Raw genomic sequence first — 18,602 nt, 5'->3', positions numbered from 1 at the left:
GACAAGACTATGAATGTACCCTTATCACACACTCCACAATCTCACCCAGCCACACTAGTCTTTTCTCAAGCATCACACCCAGACCCCAAAATTTACAGACATGCAATTCTTAATATGCCCCTATATATTTATGACTGAGAGATAAGCTCCTCACAAAGCAGTCTGCATCGAATTCATTATAGGGTTCTGATGGAATGATGAAGAAATGTGTGTCTCAAAACAGTCATTTTTGAAAACAATTTTCCTTTGAGATATGCTGAATAAATATAATGGCTTTGCAAATAGAAAATAATTTATGTCTAAGAGAAACATTTTCACCTTTGTGGAAAAAACCTATTATTCTTCATCCTACATTATAGAGAAGGGAAAACAAGTAGCTAAAGTACTAGTCAGGTAACATTATAAATTACTGCATCACATAATTTAGGTAACATTTGTTGGGGAAAGAAAATATAAGCTGCATCACAGGATAAATATTGCTTTTTCTGATTTTCAAAGACAGAGTAGACTTTCCATTTCCATATGCAAATGATTATATAAAAATAGACAATTTTTATTTCAGAAAGAGGTCAAAATTAATCTAGTTTTTAAATCAGAGCAATGGGATTACAAATGCTCTTTATTATCTTCAAATTGCTTATCTTTTCTACATTCGTAATGAAGAATATATTACTTATATAATAAAACGATCAAAACAGTCTTGACTAGGGTATGTATTTCTTAATATTTTCTCAGTAATTTCCTGACCAAATCATTCCTAATTACTCCATCTATCCGCTGCTCAGTTCTTTGGCCTCATCTGCCTAGAGCACAACTGAGAAGTAGGAAGAAAGCAAAAGAAAGCCTCTGAACAGCCCAAACAGATGTGACAAACCCAGTATTCATGCAGATTCATTACAGGAGGGCTTTCTGAGGCCTTCTTATTATTTTACAGGGAATTCTAATAAACCTAGGTAGTTGTTTGCCAAATCTCTTCGAGTTGGGAAATCAAATACAAAGGGACGTGTAGCAGACAACACAGTTGTCCCCGCAACATCCACTCTACCCAGCCTCTAACGTGTGACAGCCATTCTATCTGGGTGGCACTGAGCGCTACCTTCAGGGATATTTTCTGATAACCACAGTAATGTCAGAATATTCCTATCTTTCTTCCACGCTCATCACTGCATCATATCCAAACCCATAAGCACTTAGAATTCCTTGGGGATTGGTTCGGGAGTTCGTTCAATCAGCACAAAGCTCAAGATTCCTAACATTTCTGGGCAAAGATACTCTTCTGATAGCAAACTATGCGCGATGTAAAACCTGAAAAACACTGCAATTATTTTGCACCATGATGCAGACCAGCCCACATATAAACCTTGCACATAGAGTCAGGAAATTCAAGTCAGGTTTCTAATCAAGCCACAGAAGAAGCCAACTTCGCATCTGAGATTTTTAGTTATATGAGCCAATAAAACCCCTGTATGGTTTAATTAAGTTAGTTTGTATTGGATTTTGTGTTAGCCATAACAATCTTGGTTTGCCCTGGAGAGTCAGCGATTACAGCTATAGTCCCTGTGTAACTATTAACAAGAGTTCCCTTTCACTTCCAAAAGTATTCTGGTTTGAATGACCAATTATGTGGACACCCAAATCCTAACTGATGTGGGCGAGGGGAGGGTATCAGGAGTTAGGAGAGGCCAAAACACTCACAGTGATGCCTGAAGACAGTAAAAAATAAAAATGCACAGAAAATGTATTTTAAAAGGAGACATAAAACTCAACAGCAGTCCAGGGTGATTCAAAGTAAGGACATAAAATCCCATGTATATTGATAGCCCTGGAGGCTATCACACTAAAAGCAGCATTTCCCCTCCCCCCCCAAAAGTCCTAAAAATTTTCTTCAGAAACTATAACAAATGTAACACAAAGGGGGTCTTCTGATCCATTATATCTGAGAAAAGCTCCACTCTGTACCTCCTCGCCTGGAGACTTAAAACAAAATAAACATAATAAGGGCTCTAAATAATCCTGAAAAACAGAAAAATACTTAATTTTGTTTACCCAGTATTTATCCACTTTATTTGATCACAGAGAACTGTTTTTTTAAGCTACCTATTAATATGCAGTAGAAAACTCTTCTGCCGACAACAATTTGAGAAAAGCTGCAGTCAATAATTAATGACTCTGAGTCACAAAAAAATCATCGGATTACATTTAATGTTTTTGGTTTAAAGGAGCTGAAAAGTATTCAAAATATTCTGTAAAGATTTCCTTACAAAATGGTTAAAATTTTTAAGTGTGAAACAATTAAATATATGAAAAAATAAAACCTTGTCTCTCCTAGTGACTAAATAAGACTAGTGAATTACAGAATCTCAACTACTTTTTGTAGGGCACGGGTCCTATTATCTAGAAGAAAAAAAAAGCTACAGAAACACACACATCAGTAATTACATCTAAGTAAAGTTTTATACTGATTAAGAAATGTGTAAATTGGTATTCTTTAGCACTTTAAGGTGTGTATTATTCCAGAGGTCAAATCAACCATAATGACTTTACAAGGAACTTGAGAAATGGCAACCTTTGCTAGATAAAATTCTTAGCAAGTTTAGGGGGCTCTTTCACGCTGAAATACAAACATGTGCCAGGGCGTATTTCACTGTCCCCAAGAGGGGTTGTTCTCTTGACTCTAGAATAAAACAAAAAAGCTTCAGAGATGCTCTAAAATAAATCCAGCTTACAACAGACACATTGGCATCTTCATTACAACTTGGGCCTGACAAATTCTTATAATTCAGGAAGTCCTAGGACCTTTCAAAAACCACTCTAAAAAAGACTTTTGGCAGGAATTTCATACTGGGTGTCTGAAACTGAGGGGGCGAGGAGGGAGAGAGAATGCACAGCTTGAGTAAAGCGTCAAATACCAAAAGCCTTGCAAGGCAGGAAACAAAAAATCCTCGATGTCTACTGAGTGTAAACAATCTGGTCTAAGGGCTTCAACTATGTCATGATGGTGAGAAAGTACCTTCCTGTCCATTTCTGCGGGAGGGGGAATGTATCACATTGCTCAGGAGAATTCTTACCAGTTAACAACAGAATAGTTGGCATAAAATCAGAAAATGCTGTGGGGCCTCCGAAACAATATCCCCACATAAGGGTAACAACGAAGCGGCATTAGACTACAGCATGAAGTAGAAATGACTCTGGTGGTTAATCACAATGAGTTCTGGACACCAGGAATCCCAGCTGTGGTTTACTGTTGGCCGCACCACCATCACTGCTAATACTTATTTTGTGGACCTCTCCAGAGGCTGGAGTAAGGATTTAAGGGCTCAATAACATCTTACTAAACCTAAAATCATGTAACTCAGGGTTACCATGGGGTCTAAGGCTCTTCATGCCAATTGAACCACGGTTTTAATTGTCTATATATACTTGTTTACAATGCACATGATACTATGCCTTGAAAGAGAAGGAAAAACATCACTTTCCTTCATGGCTTGTGTTTGTGTAAATGTAAGAAATTAAAAATGAATCCTTTTTCTAAAGAAGATAAAAGAAATTCCACACACTTGAGAAATTAAGGCACTAAGACATTCAAAAAATTCAATTATCCGATAACTCCAAATTTACATATACACAAGGATGGATGGATGGACGGATGGACGGATAGACAGAAGGACGGATGGACGGGCGGACGGATGGATGGGTGGATACATTTATAAACTGATAGATAGTAGATTAGATGATAGCTGAATAGACAGAATGATAGATAAAATGATAGAAAGATAGATGATTAGATAGATAGATAACAGACAGATGATGGATAGATACATGAGAGTGAGAGAGAGAGCAAGAGAGAGGGGGGAAGAGAGAGAGAACAATAGATAATCAAACTTAAATGCAGAAAGTCTTAGAACAAAGTAGTATTTAGAAATAATAACTAATATCATGACCCCTTATACTTATTTCAGAAGGATTTCCACATGCATTTAATTTGAGCCTCACACTATCCTCTTGCACGGAGTATTATTTCATTTTAACAATATGGAAACAGACTCAAAAAGGCCAAGTGACTTGCTCACATGCTCAATAGAAGATGACAGTGGGTAGGCTGAGATGTGCACCTGATTACTCCTGATCTGCCATTCCCGTCATCTTATTTTTAAACAGAGTTAAGATCTGGGGAGGGATGGGGAGGGAATTAATGTCTGAATGTCCACTGAAAAAAGTACAACTTAACAACTGATGATGAGATTACCCAGACCACTCAACTGGAAACAAATAAACAAATTAGAATAATAATATTACCTTGTGTGCATAGAGGTCCTTTCACATATAATATTTCAAATTGCTTTTGCATATATCATTCCCTTCGCCTCTGCAATATCCCTATAAAGTATGCAGCACAGGTTTAATTTCCCCCATTTTCGAGATGAACTATTTAGATACCCAGATATTAAATCACTTGCCCAGGGTCATGTGAAAGGTTAGTAAAGGGAGTAGAATTACTACAACTTAGGTTCGATGGTGGCTATTCAATTCTATAAGATGTTTTTAGTAACCTAGGAACATCAGTGGTGGTATTTTTCAGTCTTCCACTCTCTCTTCTTTAATTCGCAATCGAGTACTTACAGCACTATGCCAAATGCTCTGGGAACGTCAAATGAATAAAGACAGCACATCTGCTTTCTAGGAATGTATAATTTAAGAGAGAATTGACACTTATTTGCACTCAAAATACCAGGAAGAATGAAATGTGTCCTGTCAGAGATATGAACAAATTCATCAGGACGGAAAGATCATAAATAGAAAAATCAGGGAGAGGCTCATGAATAATGATTTTATGTCCCAGTGTGCCAGGAACAATCCCGGTTTACACCTGCTGTCCTTTGAGTGGCCTCTTCCTTTCAAGTGTCCCAATTTGTATGATAAATTACATGATCAGCTTTTTCAAGAAGAGAGTGAAATTTAGGTTGAACCTTGAGGGCTGGGCTATATTTTAATGGGTGAAGATTTGGGAAAAAATATTAATAAAAAAAGAAAACAAGAAAACCAAAAACAGAAGCCAGGGGAAAAAAGCATAGCAAATTCAGTATAGTGGATAATTGGGTTGGCTGCCATTAACTCTTTCCCTCCTGATACAGCTGACCCTTGAACAAGGGTTTGAACTGCACAATCCACTTATCCATGAATTTTTTTTTCAATAAATACATACGGTACCATAAATGTATTTTCTTTCTTATGATTTTAATAATTTATTTTCTCTAGTTTTTTAAGAATACAGTATATAATACATATAACATAAAAAATATGTTAATCAACTGTTTATATTATCAGAGAGGGTTCTAGTTCAATAGTAGTAGTTAGGTTTCGGGAAAGTCAAAAGTTATACTCCAATTTTCACTGAGAGGGGTTCAGGGTCCTGAACTCCAGTGTTGTTCAAGGGTCAATCGTGTGCACATACTGCTCCATTCATCAAGAGATGGACTCTCCCTTGAATCTTGGCTGGCCCCCTGACTTGCCTTGACAAGAATGCGGTGCAGGCAGCATGGTGCCAGCTCCAGGCCTAGCCTCTAAGAGGCTGGGCAGCTTCTGCCTGTGCTTTTGAAAGAGCAACCAAGAAAGCCAAAGGCAGGGGTAGGGGGGAAAAAACGCACCCAAACCAGCATGCAGCAGTTCCAGCCAACTCCATGGAGGTGCCAGTTTACACATGGAGAAGCCGTTACGGCCATTTCAGCACCAGCAGATCCCATGTGGAGGAGGACAACTGCTCAGACTGCCCAGGTTGCAGAATTCCAAGAGATAATAAACTGCTTCTACGTTAGGCCATTAAATTCTAAGGTGGTTCGTTATATTGGGATAGATACCTGGAACACTGAGTAGAATATGAGGATTTAAGCTCTGCGGAGGTGTGGCCGGTGAGGGGGATGTTCTCTGTGGTCCTATCCAGCCTCGGTCTTAGGAAAGCCCTGAGTCCCTAAGTCTCAGAGGTAGGCTTTCTCGGTGATTCTGTCCCTCCTCCAGTGGTAGGAGACCCCCAGAAGTCTCGGCCCAAGACCATTTCCTCTCCGCTTCCAGGCCTACAGCACCAAGGGAGACCAGGTCTCCTACCCTGCCCTCAGTCTTTCTTAGGAGCACCCAGTGAAGCCTATGGAGAGAGCTTTCGACAGGGTGCATGCTCCCCTTGTGTCTGTCATTCACATGGGTTCTATCCTGCTACCCCACCTGGCCTTCAGGAATTTATTAATAGTTTTAGCTGATTTCAAATTACCTGCTTCCAATGGCAGACCTGCCCTCCTCCCTTCCAAGTCTGCAGCAGACAAGCCAGCGTCTGCATCCACTCTCTCCTTGGAGGCATCTGTTTGCCCTTGGTTGTTGCCTTATAACCTCAGCTCCCTGAGGAATTCAAGAAAAGTTATGGTTTTGAATATTACATCCCAGGTCAGGTTTCTACATACCAGGGGGAGGCCAAAAGTGCATCCCTGCTTTCTGCACTGTGATCCAGGGAACTCCAGGAGTTCCTCAAGGTGGCCTCTGGGCAGCCCAGGAGAAAAGGGAAGGTAAGTAAGTGGGCCTCCGAACCCTCTGCTGCTGTCTCAGCCAGGCAGCTCCATTTTTAAAAAAGCAAGTGTATACACAGAGTTTCAGTAGAAAGAGATGTGTGATGAAAAACAGTTGGAAAACCACTGACCCCACAGCATGACTGTGGACACACCTAGCAAGCGGTCCCTTCCCCAAACCTCCTCCTGTCTATTTATTCCCCAAAGCCAGAAATCCTTCCCAAGAGGAGAAAAGCCTGCATCCCACACTCAGATGTATAGAGTTTAAAACGCAAATACTTCAAGGGGAAGTTGACTTAAATTTAAATTAAATGGAGCTGATAATAGGAATATTTTTTCGCTAAAAGCAAGTGTTAGTAAGGACAACAGAGCACAAAATCTGATCCTGATAAGAAGTAAAAAGGGGCCCTGCAGTTCAAGCACAACAAGCAAACTTCCTACTTCATGATTTTGCCCAAAGCTAGCAAAGGGGCTCGTTTGCATACCCATCCTGTCTCCAGGGAAAACGGGCAGTGCAGGGGTCTGCTCGGCAGTTGCACAATGCTAGCAGCTATACTTAGCTCCTCAGGAGGCCCTGAGTGATGGCAACATGTAAATACAGACACTTGCTTCTCAATCAGCTGGCGTGGGAGCCAGCGACAGAGGCGCAGTGTTGCTCAGTGTGGCTCGCCACCCACCTCCTCTGGCCCTGAAGATACGAGCTGTAATACAAAAGGATGAAATACGAAGGAAAGAAGAGAAATGTGTTAAAGATGTACACCATGAAAAACAGCCACTGTAAACCCACTCAAAATAAGAGCAGTAGAAAAGGTAAGTGCTTTTCCAGAAAGTACCTTCAGTTCCCAAGCATCGCATGAATCATCTAAGGAAAAAATCTTCACAGTTGGAGAGCGGTAACGTCTAGAAAAAATGCTAATATTATTGAAGGTTACTGCTATCATTTCAAGTGAGGGCAACCAGGCAAGCAACTGCACTAGCAATTTTAAAATGAGGCTTCAGGTAAAATGTTAAGACGGAAAATAAATGTAGAATTAAATTCTCTTATAATCCTTAGATATAATTACTAAAATAAAGACAAGTGGCTCATGATAAAACATACATACATGAAAGATTAATGCAAAAACCTGAAACATGGGGAAGTATCATTATTTTCTACAGAAGAAATTTAGATCTTTTAATCAGTACCTGAAAACGTAGTATAGGAAACAAATGTCTAATTCAGTTAAAGGCTTCCTTTAATATTACTTACTTGATTATGTACATAAATTTCATATTCACAACTAAAATAGGAACCCCTCTACAAGTTAGTTCTTTTTTGTGACTTTTTTTTTGCACTTTATTTATAAAGTGAACAAAAGGCACTTAATACAGAAATACTTGAGGAATGAATAAATAAATGTAGATGACAGATTTGTCAACACGAGCACAAAGCATCGTACACTGCACTTCCTACAATGCAGTGTAGAAAAAGTTTTGATTTAAAAAATAACTAACCTTGATTTATTTCACAATATCTCTCATGAAATTTTGGTGCTTCAATATTTGCATTATTTTAAGCCTGTGCATAACATTTAATGTCTAAAAACATTTAAATGTTGCTAATGTTAAAGAAATTGTCAACCTAAACTCAGAAAGTGTTAACCTTAAAACACATTCAAACCAATAACAGTAAACTCACATTAGTGGGTTAAACTTAATATAGGTTTTTTCTTTTATCGACTTTATTAAAGTATAATTGGCATACAATAAACTACATGTATTTGAAATAGACAATTCAGCAAGTGTTGACTTCTGTACACATCGAAGAAACCACTGCTACCATCATAATACATGACCCCCAAAAGTTCCCATGACTTGTTTAGTTCCTTCCTCCTGCCATACCCTGTCTTCTATCCCTACCTCTTCCTATCCCTACCTTGCCTATCCCTAGGCAAACAATGATCTATTTGCATTTTTTCAAATTTTATGCAAATGAGATACAGTATGTACCCTTTTGGGGGGAGGGAGACAAGGGTGTCTAGCTTCTTTTACTAAACATAGTTACTTTGAAGTTCACTCATGTCATAGCATGTATCAATAATTCATTCCTTTTTAATTGCCGAATTGTGTTTGTTGTATGGATATAGCACAGTTTATTCATCCATTCACCTGTTGATGGACATTTGGGTTGTTTGTAGTTTTGATCGAACAAATAAAGCTGATATGAACATTCACGTACAAGTCTTTGAATGTGCACGTGCTTTTATTTTTCTGGCACAAACATGTGGGAGTGTGATGGCTTGATAGTTTGAAATTTTAACATTTTTTAAAAAGTCAAACTATTTTCTTCAGTGGTTGGACCATTTTACATCCTCATCAGCAGTGTATGAGAGTTCCAGTTCTTCAAGGTCCTTTCCAACACTTGGTACGTTTCATCTTTTTAATGTTAACTATTCTAATAGGTGTGTACAGGTATCTCATTGTGGGTTTAATTTGCATTTCTCTAATGACTAATTATGTCGAGCACATTTTTATGGGCTTAACTGCCATCCATGTATCTTCTTTACCTAAGTGTCTCTTCAAATCTTTTGCCGATTTAAAAGAAAATGGGTTGTTTACTTTTTTGCTGAGCTTTGAATGTTCTTTTTGTATTCTGGATACAAAGCCAGATATATGCCTTAGATATATTTCTTCCCAGTCTGTGGCTTGTCTTTTCATTTCCTAAAAATGTCTTTAAAAGAGCAGACATTTTTAATTTTGATATACTTTATCGATTTGTTTTTGAATTGTGCTTCTGGTAATGTACCTAGAAATTTTACCTAACTCTAAGTCACAAAGGGTTTCTCCTATGTTTTCTTACAGAAGTATTATGCTTTTAAGTTTTACATTTAGGCCTACGACACACTTTGAGTTAATTTTTTAACTATAAGGTGTGAATTGAAACACATATTTTATATATGGATGTCCATTTTTTTTCCAGCACCATTTGTTGAACACTATCCTTTCTCCACCAAATTGCCTTTGCATCATCATCAAAATGAAGCTGTCCATATAAGTGTAGATCTATTTCTTGATTCTCCATTCTGTTTCATTGACTTATTCATCTATCTTGCTACCAATATCACCACTCTGCCCTGATTACTACAGCTTTACAATAAATGCTTAAATCAGTTAGCTAGTTATCCAACTTTGTTCTTTTTTTGTTTTTCTGGGTATTTTGGTAGTATTCGTTTTTTGCATTTCCTTGGGAATTTTAGAATCAATTTGTCAATTTCTCCAAAAACAATGTCTGCTAGGAGTTTGTTTGAGACTGCCCTGAATCTATGGATCAGTTGGGGAGAAGTAATTTAAGGCAGTGGGATCCAGGATTTCCACTGTCGCCCTTCCCTCCCTTCCTCCCTGTCAGCGTCACAGCAGGAGTGGACCCGGGGTTAGAGGGTGAGAGCTTGAGATCAAATGAGAGGGTAAGATGTCTCCCACCAGTAGGCCTCTTTGGGGACCCAAAGCTAGTTGCCTCTTTCACCTCTTCTATCCTTTACATTTGCTTTTCTTTCTTTAATATTTTCTCATTTCTTCTTTCCTTCTTTCCTTCCTTCTTTCTTTCCTTCCTTTCATGAGCAAATTACATATTAGCTTCCATGCTTTCCTTCATATTGTTAACACCAGCACCTTCTAGCCAGGGTTAGAAACCAAAGCTTCACAGCCACTTCTCAACATTCAGGTGCCTGAAACAGGAAACAGTCCTTCTGAGAGTGTCCACATTTGGAGATCTTTGGGTCCTACTTGAACAAGTCATCAGAAATAATGTTTTCCTCCCATCACTCATCACCCTCCTTTTCTGCATTTTCCATAATTCTAGAGAAAGATAAAATACAGAAAAAGGATTAAAACCATGATGGCCCAATGGAATAAAGATTCACGTGTATTTCTGGAGAGGACACTGCCTCAAAGGATTTCTGGCTGGAGCTACAATGGGAACAGCAATGGGAAGAACAAAAGGAAGGACTTACCTGCAGCCATAGAAAGCAGGTGAGGGAGTGACAAAAGCCACTGGGAGAGAAAGGAGGGTTGAAACCAGAGCAATAAAAGGGAAGTGAAGGAGAAAGGGGCGGAAAGCCTGGCAGAGGCAGTATATCTGAAAGAGGACTTACTGGTGCACTGTTCCTAAAGGCCCTTTGGCCTTCTTTATAAGCCAGGGGCTGACTCTGTAAGAAAATAACCATTTGAAAAAAATCTTACCATCTTATTTAATTTGTGTTTTGAGTGCAAAGTTTATATCATAAATTGTATAAAGGAAAAGTATTATGACCCTGATCACTATATATACTATCTCTAGGAAACTTAAAAAAATCGGAAATAAAAATAGATACTCTTGCATATTTAATTTTACTTAATTCCTGGTAAAGTCAAAGAAAGAACATGATTCGTATACATGTGTTTTAACCAAAAGACCTTTACCATAATATGTTTGTCATAATTATTCCCAGTCAGTGGTTCTCCAACCAACAGTATTCATAAACTTATTACAATTTAAAGAAATTGTGACATTTTCCTGACTGCCATTTTCTTTCATTTTGTCTAGGGGATTCCTCCAAAAGATGTGGTTGAGAACCTATGTCAATTTCTAAAAAGAGTCTATCTCTACTTGACTATTCAGAAAGCACAAAGTCCCCTCTATAAGAATAAGCAAAGAGAACGATTATACAATCTATGAAAAAATTCTTCAATTCAAAACACAGAAGACTATTACTGGAAACTAAGAAAATAAGGAATTTTAAATTCCACATCCATTTGATTTATTATTTTCTCTTCCAGGCAAGCTTACACTTTAGCCTCCTATTTCCATAGAAATATGAGATACAGTAAGTAAATGTACATTACAAAGATAGTCCTAGCACCTTCAAATGCTTATTATCTTTAGTGTCACTTCATGGACTTGAATTTCTAAGGCTGGACCATCATCACAGGTTTATTTCTCCCCCCGTTTTAATTTGCAATTTCTACACCTGCCACCAGGTGGCATCTACAGTCACAACGATAAGGTTAGATGGGCTAGGTTAATACCCCCAGGTATGGATAAATGAAAAAACACATAATCTCGCCAATTATGCATTTTATTAATAAATAAGTAATTTAAATTGAAAGCATAAAGTATTAATTAGCTCCTAATTAGCATGTATAACAGTACTTTCTCAGCACTCTAATCTGAATTCTCAAAATACTCTAACTAACCCGTGCTGTTTTATTTTCCATGTATTTTTTTCAGTAGGAAGAGAGTATAGTCACAGTGCTTCTTCAGCAGCATGAATCTCTCTGGTTTATTTTCCCAATTAGGAGGTTTACTTCCTACCTGGGCTGCTTCAATCTTGCCTAAATCCCTAAACACTGTCTCTAATGCAATTTCATTTTCATTGAATTACTTAAGATTATTTATTGAAAGCCTTAGATGCTTTCTGCCAACTGCATTCTTTGTTAAAAGAGCAGTGTCTTTATAAAAGGTCCTGCCCAAAAATTTTAAAAAGTATGAAGAAGAAAGTAAAAACCATCCTTAATCTCACCTCCCAAAGAAAACACCATAGAAAGAGTACTGTAGATTTTTTTCTCCATAATTCTCATGTTCTATGTTTTCATCCCTCTTCCTCTACGTTTGAGTTTGTCCCTCAAATTTGTTTCCTACTTCACTACTCAGTGTCCCATATTCTATTGACTCTTCTACAAAGATTTTCTAAATGGGGTTAATAATTAATTGTATGTCCCAAATGGAGTTGTTATGAAAATTGAATGGGTTAAATAAAACATGTAGGCCTTTAGAAAAATGCCTGGCCACAAGTAAGTGTTCAACAAATGCTAGTTCTTGACATTGTTTCCACCAAGGCTGGCTTTCACATTTTTCAGCTCTAATCTTTCCTCTTCCTTCCCCTGATGTCCTGCTTAGCCAGCTGTAGTTTCACACATGCAACATCCCCTCGAGTATTGTTGAGAGCAGTAAAGCATATTTTCTATGATCGTCTCATATCTCATGGTCAATCTATTACAGAGGAAACGATTCTTCTGAAGCCTTAGGAAAATGATGATCCTTCTCTTTTGAATAACAGAATCTCTTAACAGTATCTATGAGAGAGCCCTATTTTCTGATAAACTTATCTATCTCCTGAGTTGAGCTGCTTTCTAGCAGAATTTGTTGGATTCCAAATCTTTCTTAGAGATACATCCTCACCTAGATTGAAGGGAAAATGGTCCAGAGCAGGGGAAGAGAAGGAGTAAGGACATCAGTAAGGACATCAAGCAGCCTGAGGGGACTGTAAAGAAAGCAAAATGAGTATCTCCGGACCTAAATGTGGATCCCGTTTCTTGGGAAATGCCCCATTTCCCAAACCTCAGCCTGATGTGGCAGCCACACCAAGAGCAACCTACAGAGCTTTCCTTTCACCGTGCCTGGTCCTTTGCTGTAGTACTTGTCTGTGTAGGAACCAAAGGTCAGGGGTACTCTAAGTAGCTGTTGAAATCCAAATGCTGCCATTCACCAATCCATCTATCCATTCATTCATTCCATAAATAGTCATTGACTATATGTGCCAAGTACTGTGCTACATGCTAGGGACACAGTGGTGCACAGCACCAGATGCCATCCTGCCCCTGTGGCACTCATAGTCTAATAAGAGAGACAAATACCAAGTAAACATCATAAAAATGACTGTATAATTAGAATCACAGAGTGACATGAGAGCACAGATCTCTGACAACCCCTAAGGAAACAACGATGGAGACAAGGTCTGAAGGATGATTAGGAATTAGGAGGAAGCACAGGCAAGAAGGATGTCCAGGCAGCTGTACTAGTTCAGGGCCAGGGCAAAAACCTAAGGCCAGTGGTGCCCATGAGGCTAGTGTGGCTGCAGCGAGGAAGGCATGGTGACAAGGGGCTGGGAGGCAGGAGAGGTCCGCGTTCTGGATGTCTGCTCTGATCCTAAGAACAGGTGAAACCCCAAGAAGCACTGAAGAGATCACAGGGCAGACCTGCCTCTTGAAGGATCATGGAAGTCTGATGAGAAGGAGCTGGAAGAGGGTAAGATGAATGTACAGAGACATGCAGAGGCAACTTTAACCTCCCTTACTTCCAATCACTCAGGTCGCCTGGTTATTTTCTGGACCTAGTGAGGGGAAGGAACTTGGGACATCTTTCACCCCAGATTCACTGAGGAAACGCCAACAAAAATTCCCCTCATTTTCTGCCACAGAGACTGTATCCTTCACTGGTTTCTCTTACTGATGCTGATTTCCCCCGATTTCTCCAAGCTTTCAGCCATTCCACCAGGAATTTGGGCAGCGCTGGGGTCTGTACTTACACCAACCATCAAACCCAGAGGTTTCAAATACTGCCTTTGGAAAGGTGAACATTCAAATTAAAGAACCACATTTGAACCGAAACACTTTTAAACAGATGTATTTTTAGTAGCCTCTTCACAAGCATATTTCGGATCAAATGGATAGTTGTAATTACATCAGCAATTTTCAGCATTCATGTAAGTATAAATTGTTGTGAAAAGACTTCCGGAAAAGGAAACAACACCCATAACCCTGTTATCTACCACCATGCAGAATACAGCTAGCGTGGCAGACAGGCATTTACGAATAGTTTTTAAGAACTTTTTATTCAATAGTTTCCACCTGTTCATATCTTTTACTAATAAGGTTACATGCCGTGACCCCCCTCCCTCTTTTCTCCATACCATGTTTTTAATGTTAATCACTTAAGAAGTAACATAACCCAAAAGCAAACAGCAAGGAGTACTCTGAGTAATCTCTGTGGGTAACTGTTTACTACTTCTTAATAAATGTACTTTTTACATTTTACAGTACCAGTACTTTATATAAGTCAATTAGTCAGTACCATTTGTGGAAAACATTTGTTGTAGAATTTCTCAAACTTTTACAATTGTTATTTATTGCAGTGCCTAAGCCAGCACTGGAGGCTTACCAATGGGAAGCTAATCATGAGATTCACTGGTATCCACATTCTATCAACATGGAATCTCAGGTTTAAATCTTAACTAGGTTTACATAAAACTTAAACGAAATCAAATAATGAACCTTTAACAAATCCAGACGTAAAGCTGATATATTTTGATTACCAAACCAAAATTCTGGCAACCACATATCAATGCTTTGACATGTCCATCTATTTTCGGAATAAAAGTTCCTCAAAAGCAATAACTGACATGTGTCAGTCATGCTGACACCACCACTATTTATACTGCCGGCAATTTCCAGCAACCACGTTTCTATTTTTGTATTTTTCTATACTTTCGTATTTTAAAACATTCAAGTTCTTCGAATGTGAATTGTTTACATGTTCTTATCTACTTATTTCCAATAACAAAAATATAGAAAAAGTCAGTATCTTATCTAGAGTCTTAACATAAACTTTCCTTAAGATATCGAAAGACTACTGCTGTAGGGAAGTAAACCCACACGCACAGGGATGTAAATCTTAATGTAAAATACCTATCCGTTCCCCTCCCAGCCCAAAGTGAGTAATATCCATGTCTTTGTGGTACCATACTTCAGCGATGCAGTACATGTAGAAAACACCAAAAACAGACATTTAATGTGTTTTTTATATTCAAATGATAAAAAGTTTCCTATTTGGAACTATACTTTAAAAGTATTAATTTCTCTTTTTGTTTCATAAAGATCTGTTCAGCTATTTCCCACATCTCCCCCAATAATATAAATTTTAAAATGAAGCAGTTAAGCCTCCATTGTCGCCAACTTTCTAAAAACAGCCAATAAAATTAAAAATTCAAATTACTTTACCTGTAACTATGAAAAGGTAATTGGTGCTGGGGTAAATAAAATTAAAAATTCAAATTACTTTACCTGTAACTATGAAAAGGTAATTGGTGCTGGGGTAAATGAATGAATGGATAGATGGATTGGTGCCCCATCATTTCATATTTTATTTGTTTTACCAGAAACAATCTCCTTAGCCCAAGCTAAAGGCAAGTAGAATTAGACGTGATGCCTTATTTAAGAGGTCAACTCTTAAGACTGTCAGAGCTTTGATGAAGAAGAAATATGGACAACCGTAAAGCTCCAGGATTTAAGAGCCTAATTATTAAAAATCTCCTTCTGCCATTTTTTTTTTAAAGTGGTGGCCTTATTAGATCTGTTTTCTTGAGCCAGAGTTGGAGGTGATAGAGATACTTTAGTTTTCTTTATACACCTAATTGCCCATCCCATGTTAGATAAATAATAAATGCATAAGCTTAATGAATTTCTGCTAAAGGAATGAATGACCCAAGAGAAAAAAGTCACAAAACGAACATGTGCCTATTCTCCCAACGGAGGCTCTGAGAGAGTCTAGGTCCACAGAAGCAGTTTGCCCACTCACCTCTTTGTTCCCCTACCATCTGCTTTCCACCCGTTATTAGAAGGCTACCAACGGCCTTCGGATGACAAAATCCAACATTGCTTCAGCTTCATCCTCCACGCTCTGTTAGGACTGTAACACTAAGGAACATTCCCATTTGAAACTTCTCTTAATTTCTATGATGCTAAATTACACAAAGTTCTGTTTCTGTATCTTCTGCTACATTTCTTATTTCTTTCTCTGACTTCTCTTCCTCATCTCATCACCTAAAGATAGTCCTACCTAAGGATGTGTCCTAAGCCTTCTCATTGGACACCACCTCCCTCCAGTATTCTTATCCATTCTCAAAACTTCAATGGTCACTTTGCTTCAGGTGATTCCAAAACCTCTATTCCTTGTGCTCATTCCTCTCCTGGCCTCAGCTCTGACCCCCAGGAGCTTCCTCTGTCTCCCCACCATCTAGATACCTTACTGAACGCATCATCTTTCCATTTTTTGTGAAACCAATCCATCCTCCTGACCCCCCATTTCAATTGACGTCTCCAGACATCGAAGCTTAAAGTCCCAGGATCATCTTTGATTCCTTCCTCTCCTTTACCTACATCTAGTTAATTGCCTAGTCCTATAGTTTGCTTCTATTTGTCTCTCTCATCTCTCCTTTTTGCACTTCACCAATGTGCTATAAATGGCCTCAGTTTTGTTTATTTTTGTTTATTTCTTTTGTTTGAGATTTTCATTTTGTAGTCTCATTTCCAAGTGCTTCCCCCTGGGATTCTAAGTTAACTTGATTATTGACTATTTTCCAAACCCACCCCATATTCTCCTTCCCTATTGCCTTGGACAATGCTATTCCCTCTGTCGTGTGTGTCTTTCCACCATCTCCATTGGTTGTCATCTTGCCCATTGGGGGTGCACTTCGGCTAGGACTTTCTCCATGAAGCCTTGTCTAATTTCCCTAATCGATTATGGTTTATTTTCCTTTGAAGGCCATGAGTTGTTTGCTGCTGCTGTTGCATTTCCCATCACCTCTCTTCTGACATTATATATTGCTTCGTAAGATAGCGTACTTCTCATGCCATCCCCTACTAGCGCCAAAGGCTTTCTGAAGGCAGGAACCATATTTTATATCTTTATTTTCCTGGTAGAAGTTTTTCATGCAAACAGAATTCAATATTTGTATGTTTGTATGTATATTTATTCTTCCCTCTTCTTGATCCAAACAGGATTTGTAGTCACTAAATAAATATTTGTTGAGATAACTAACAAAACCAGTTGCTCTTTTATGCTTACACCCTAACCATACCCAATTTCCTTACTCTTTCTATAATAATAGCTTTTCCATAACATTGCTAAATACTTATTCATTCTGATATTTCAAATGAAATTAACCAGAAAGCAGTTTTAGTTGCCAATGTTTTTTCTACAACTATACCAGGAGTTCTCAACCTCAGCACTACTAACATTTTGGACCAGATAATTCTTTCTTGGAATTAATGGGAGAAGGGTCTATCCTATCTCAACCAGCACTATTATATAGAAATATGATGAAAGTTACAAATGCAAGCTATGGCTATAATTTTAAATATTCTAGGAGCTACATTTAAAATTAAAATAAACAGATTAAATTCATTTTAGTAATATATTTTATTTAACCAAACATATTCAAAACATTATCATTTCAACATGTAATCAACACAAGAAACTTATTAATGAAATATTTACTGTTTTTTCTTACGAGTCTTCAAAACCCAGTGTGTATTTTATATTTATAACATATATTATTTCAGACTATTCATATTTCATTTACTTCTTAGCTATATGTGGCTAGTGACTACTGCAGTGGGCAGCTCAGATATAAACAGTTTTCCTAGGCTGAAAACTCATTTTTCAAGAAGAATAAAGAAATCTTCTCTTTTCTTCTTAATTATACATAGCTATAATCACATATAGCAAGGTTCAGGATCAGGAATAAACTCAGAAAAGTTCAAAGGAGACAGATGATAGGGGACCTGGGATAAGAAAGGAGATATTTAAAAAAGATGGAAAATCAATAAATGGCTGTACGAGAATGCCTCTATTTCACTAGCTCAGTGCATTTGATCATTAGTTCATACAAAGATGTCAGTTTTTGCTTACCTTCCACACCCAAAATTCCCAACCCAGAAGTAATATCTATATTACTATATAATGCATATCTATATACCCTACACAAGGTGTTCTCACGGTGTGCACAAAAATCTGTTCATTAACTATTGATGTCTCAAGTTTCCTGTGAGTCATACATTACAGAAGTAGGAGAAAAACTTACTCCAAACCTTCTCATTCCAACCCCTTCATTCTACAAATAAACAAATGAGAGTCGAGACAGGACTAGAAATTGGCCTGAGATCTTCAGCTCATGAATAAAAGTCTAAGTCAAAATCCATGTTCAGAGTCCTGGTTCCAAGTCCTCTCCCCACCCTTTCCTAGCTGTGCAATTTTCAATGAGAAACTTCACCTCTTAGACCATTGGTTTCTTAATATCCACAACAGAACCAATGATATCTACTTTGCACCATTTTTGAGAGAATTGCCTCAAATGAATTCATATATATGACAATATTAGGCACACTGTTCCTGTGATCCTAAATGTTTGTTGACTCTGAAAAGGGTAGACATAATAGAATCAGAAGGTAAGAAGCAACATGGAGATTTATCTTAATCCA

The 18,602-nt window shown here is 38.0% G+C and overlaps 1 protein-coding gene and 1 long non-coding RNA gene across 5 annotated transcripts in view; both read right to left on the bottom strand.

Moving 5' to 3' along the window:
* Positions 1-18,602, bottom strand: part of GRIP1 (glutamate receptor interacting protein 1) — a 585,894-nt gene that overhangs the window by 537,768 nt on the left and 29,524 nt on the right. The gene's annotated exons all lie outside the window — the stretch shown is intronic.
* LOC118613871 lies at positions 1,275-17,536 on the bottom strand. Its single transcript, XR_004956005.1, has 2 exons — positions 15,405-17,536; positions 1,275-15,341 (listed from the first exon to the last, which is right to left on the bottom strand). It is a non-coding gene; the product is annotated as an uncharacterized LOC118613871 (long non-coding RNA).

The sequence above is a fragment of the Rousettus aegyptiacus genome, unplaced genomic scaffold (assembly GCF_014176215.1).
Source record: "Rousettus aegyptiacus isolate mRouAeg1 unplaced genomic scaffold, mRouAeg1.p scaffold_m13_p_2, whole genome shotgun sequence".
Taxonomy (NCBI): Eukaryota; Metazoa; Chordata; class Mammalia; order Chiroptera; family Pteropodidae; genus Rousettus; species Rousettus aegyptiacus.
This window is presented reverse-complemented; position numbering and strand designations above follow the sequence as displayed.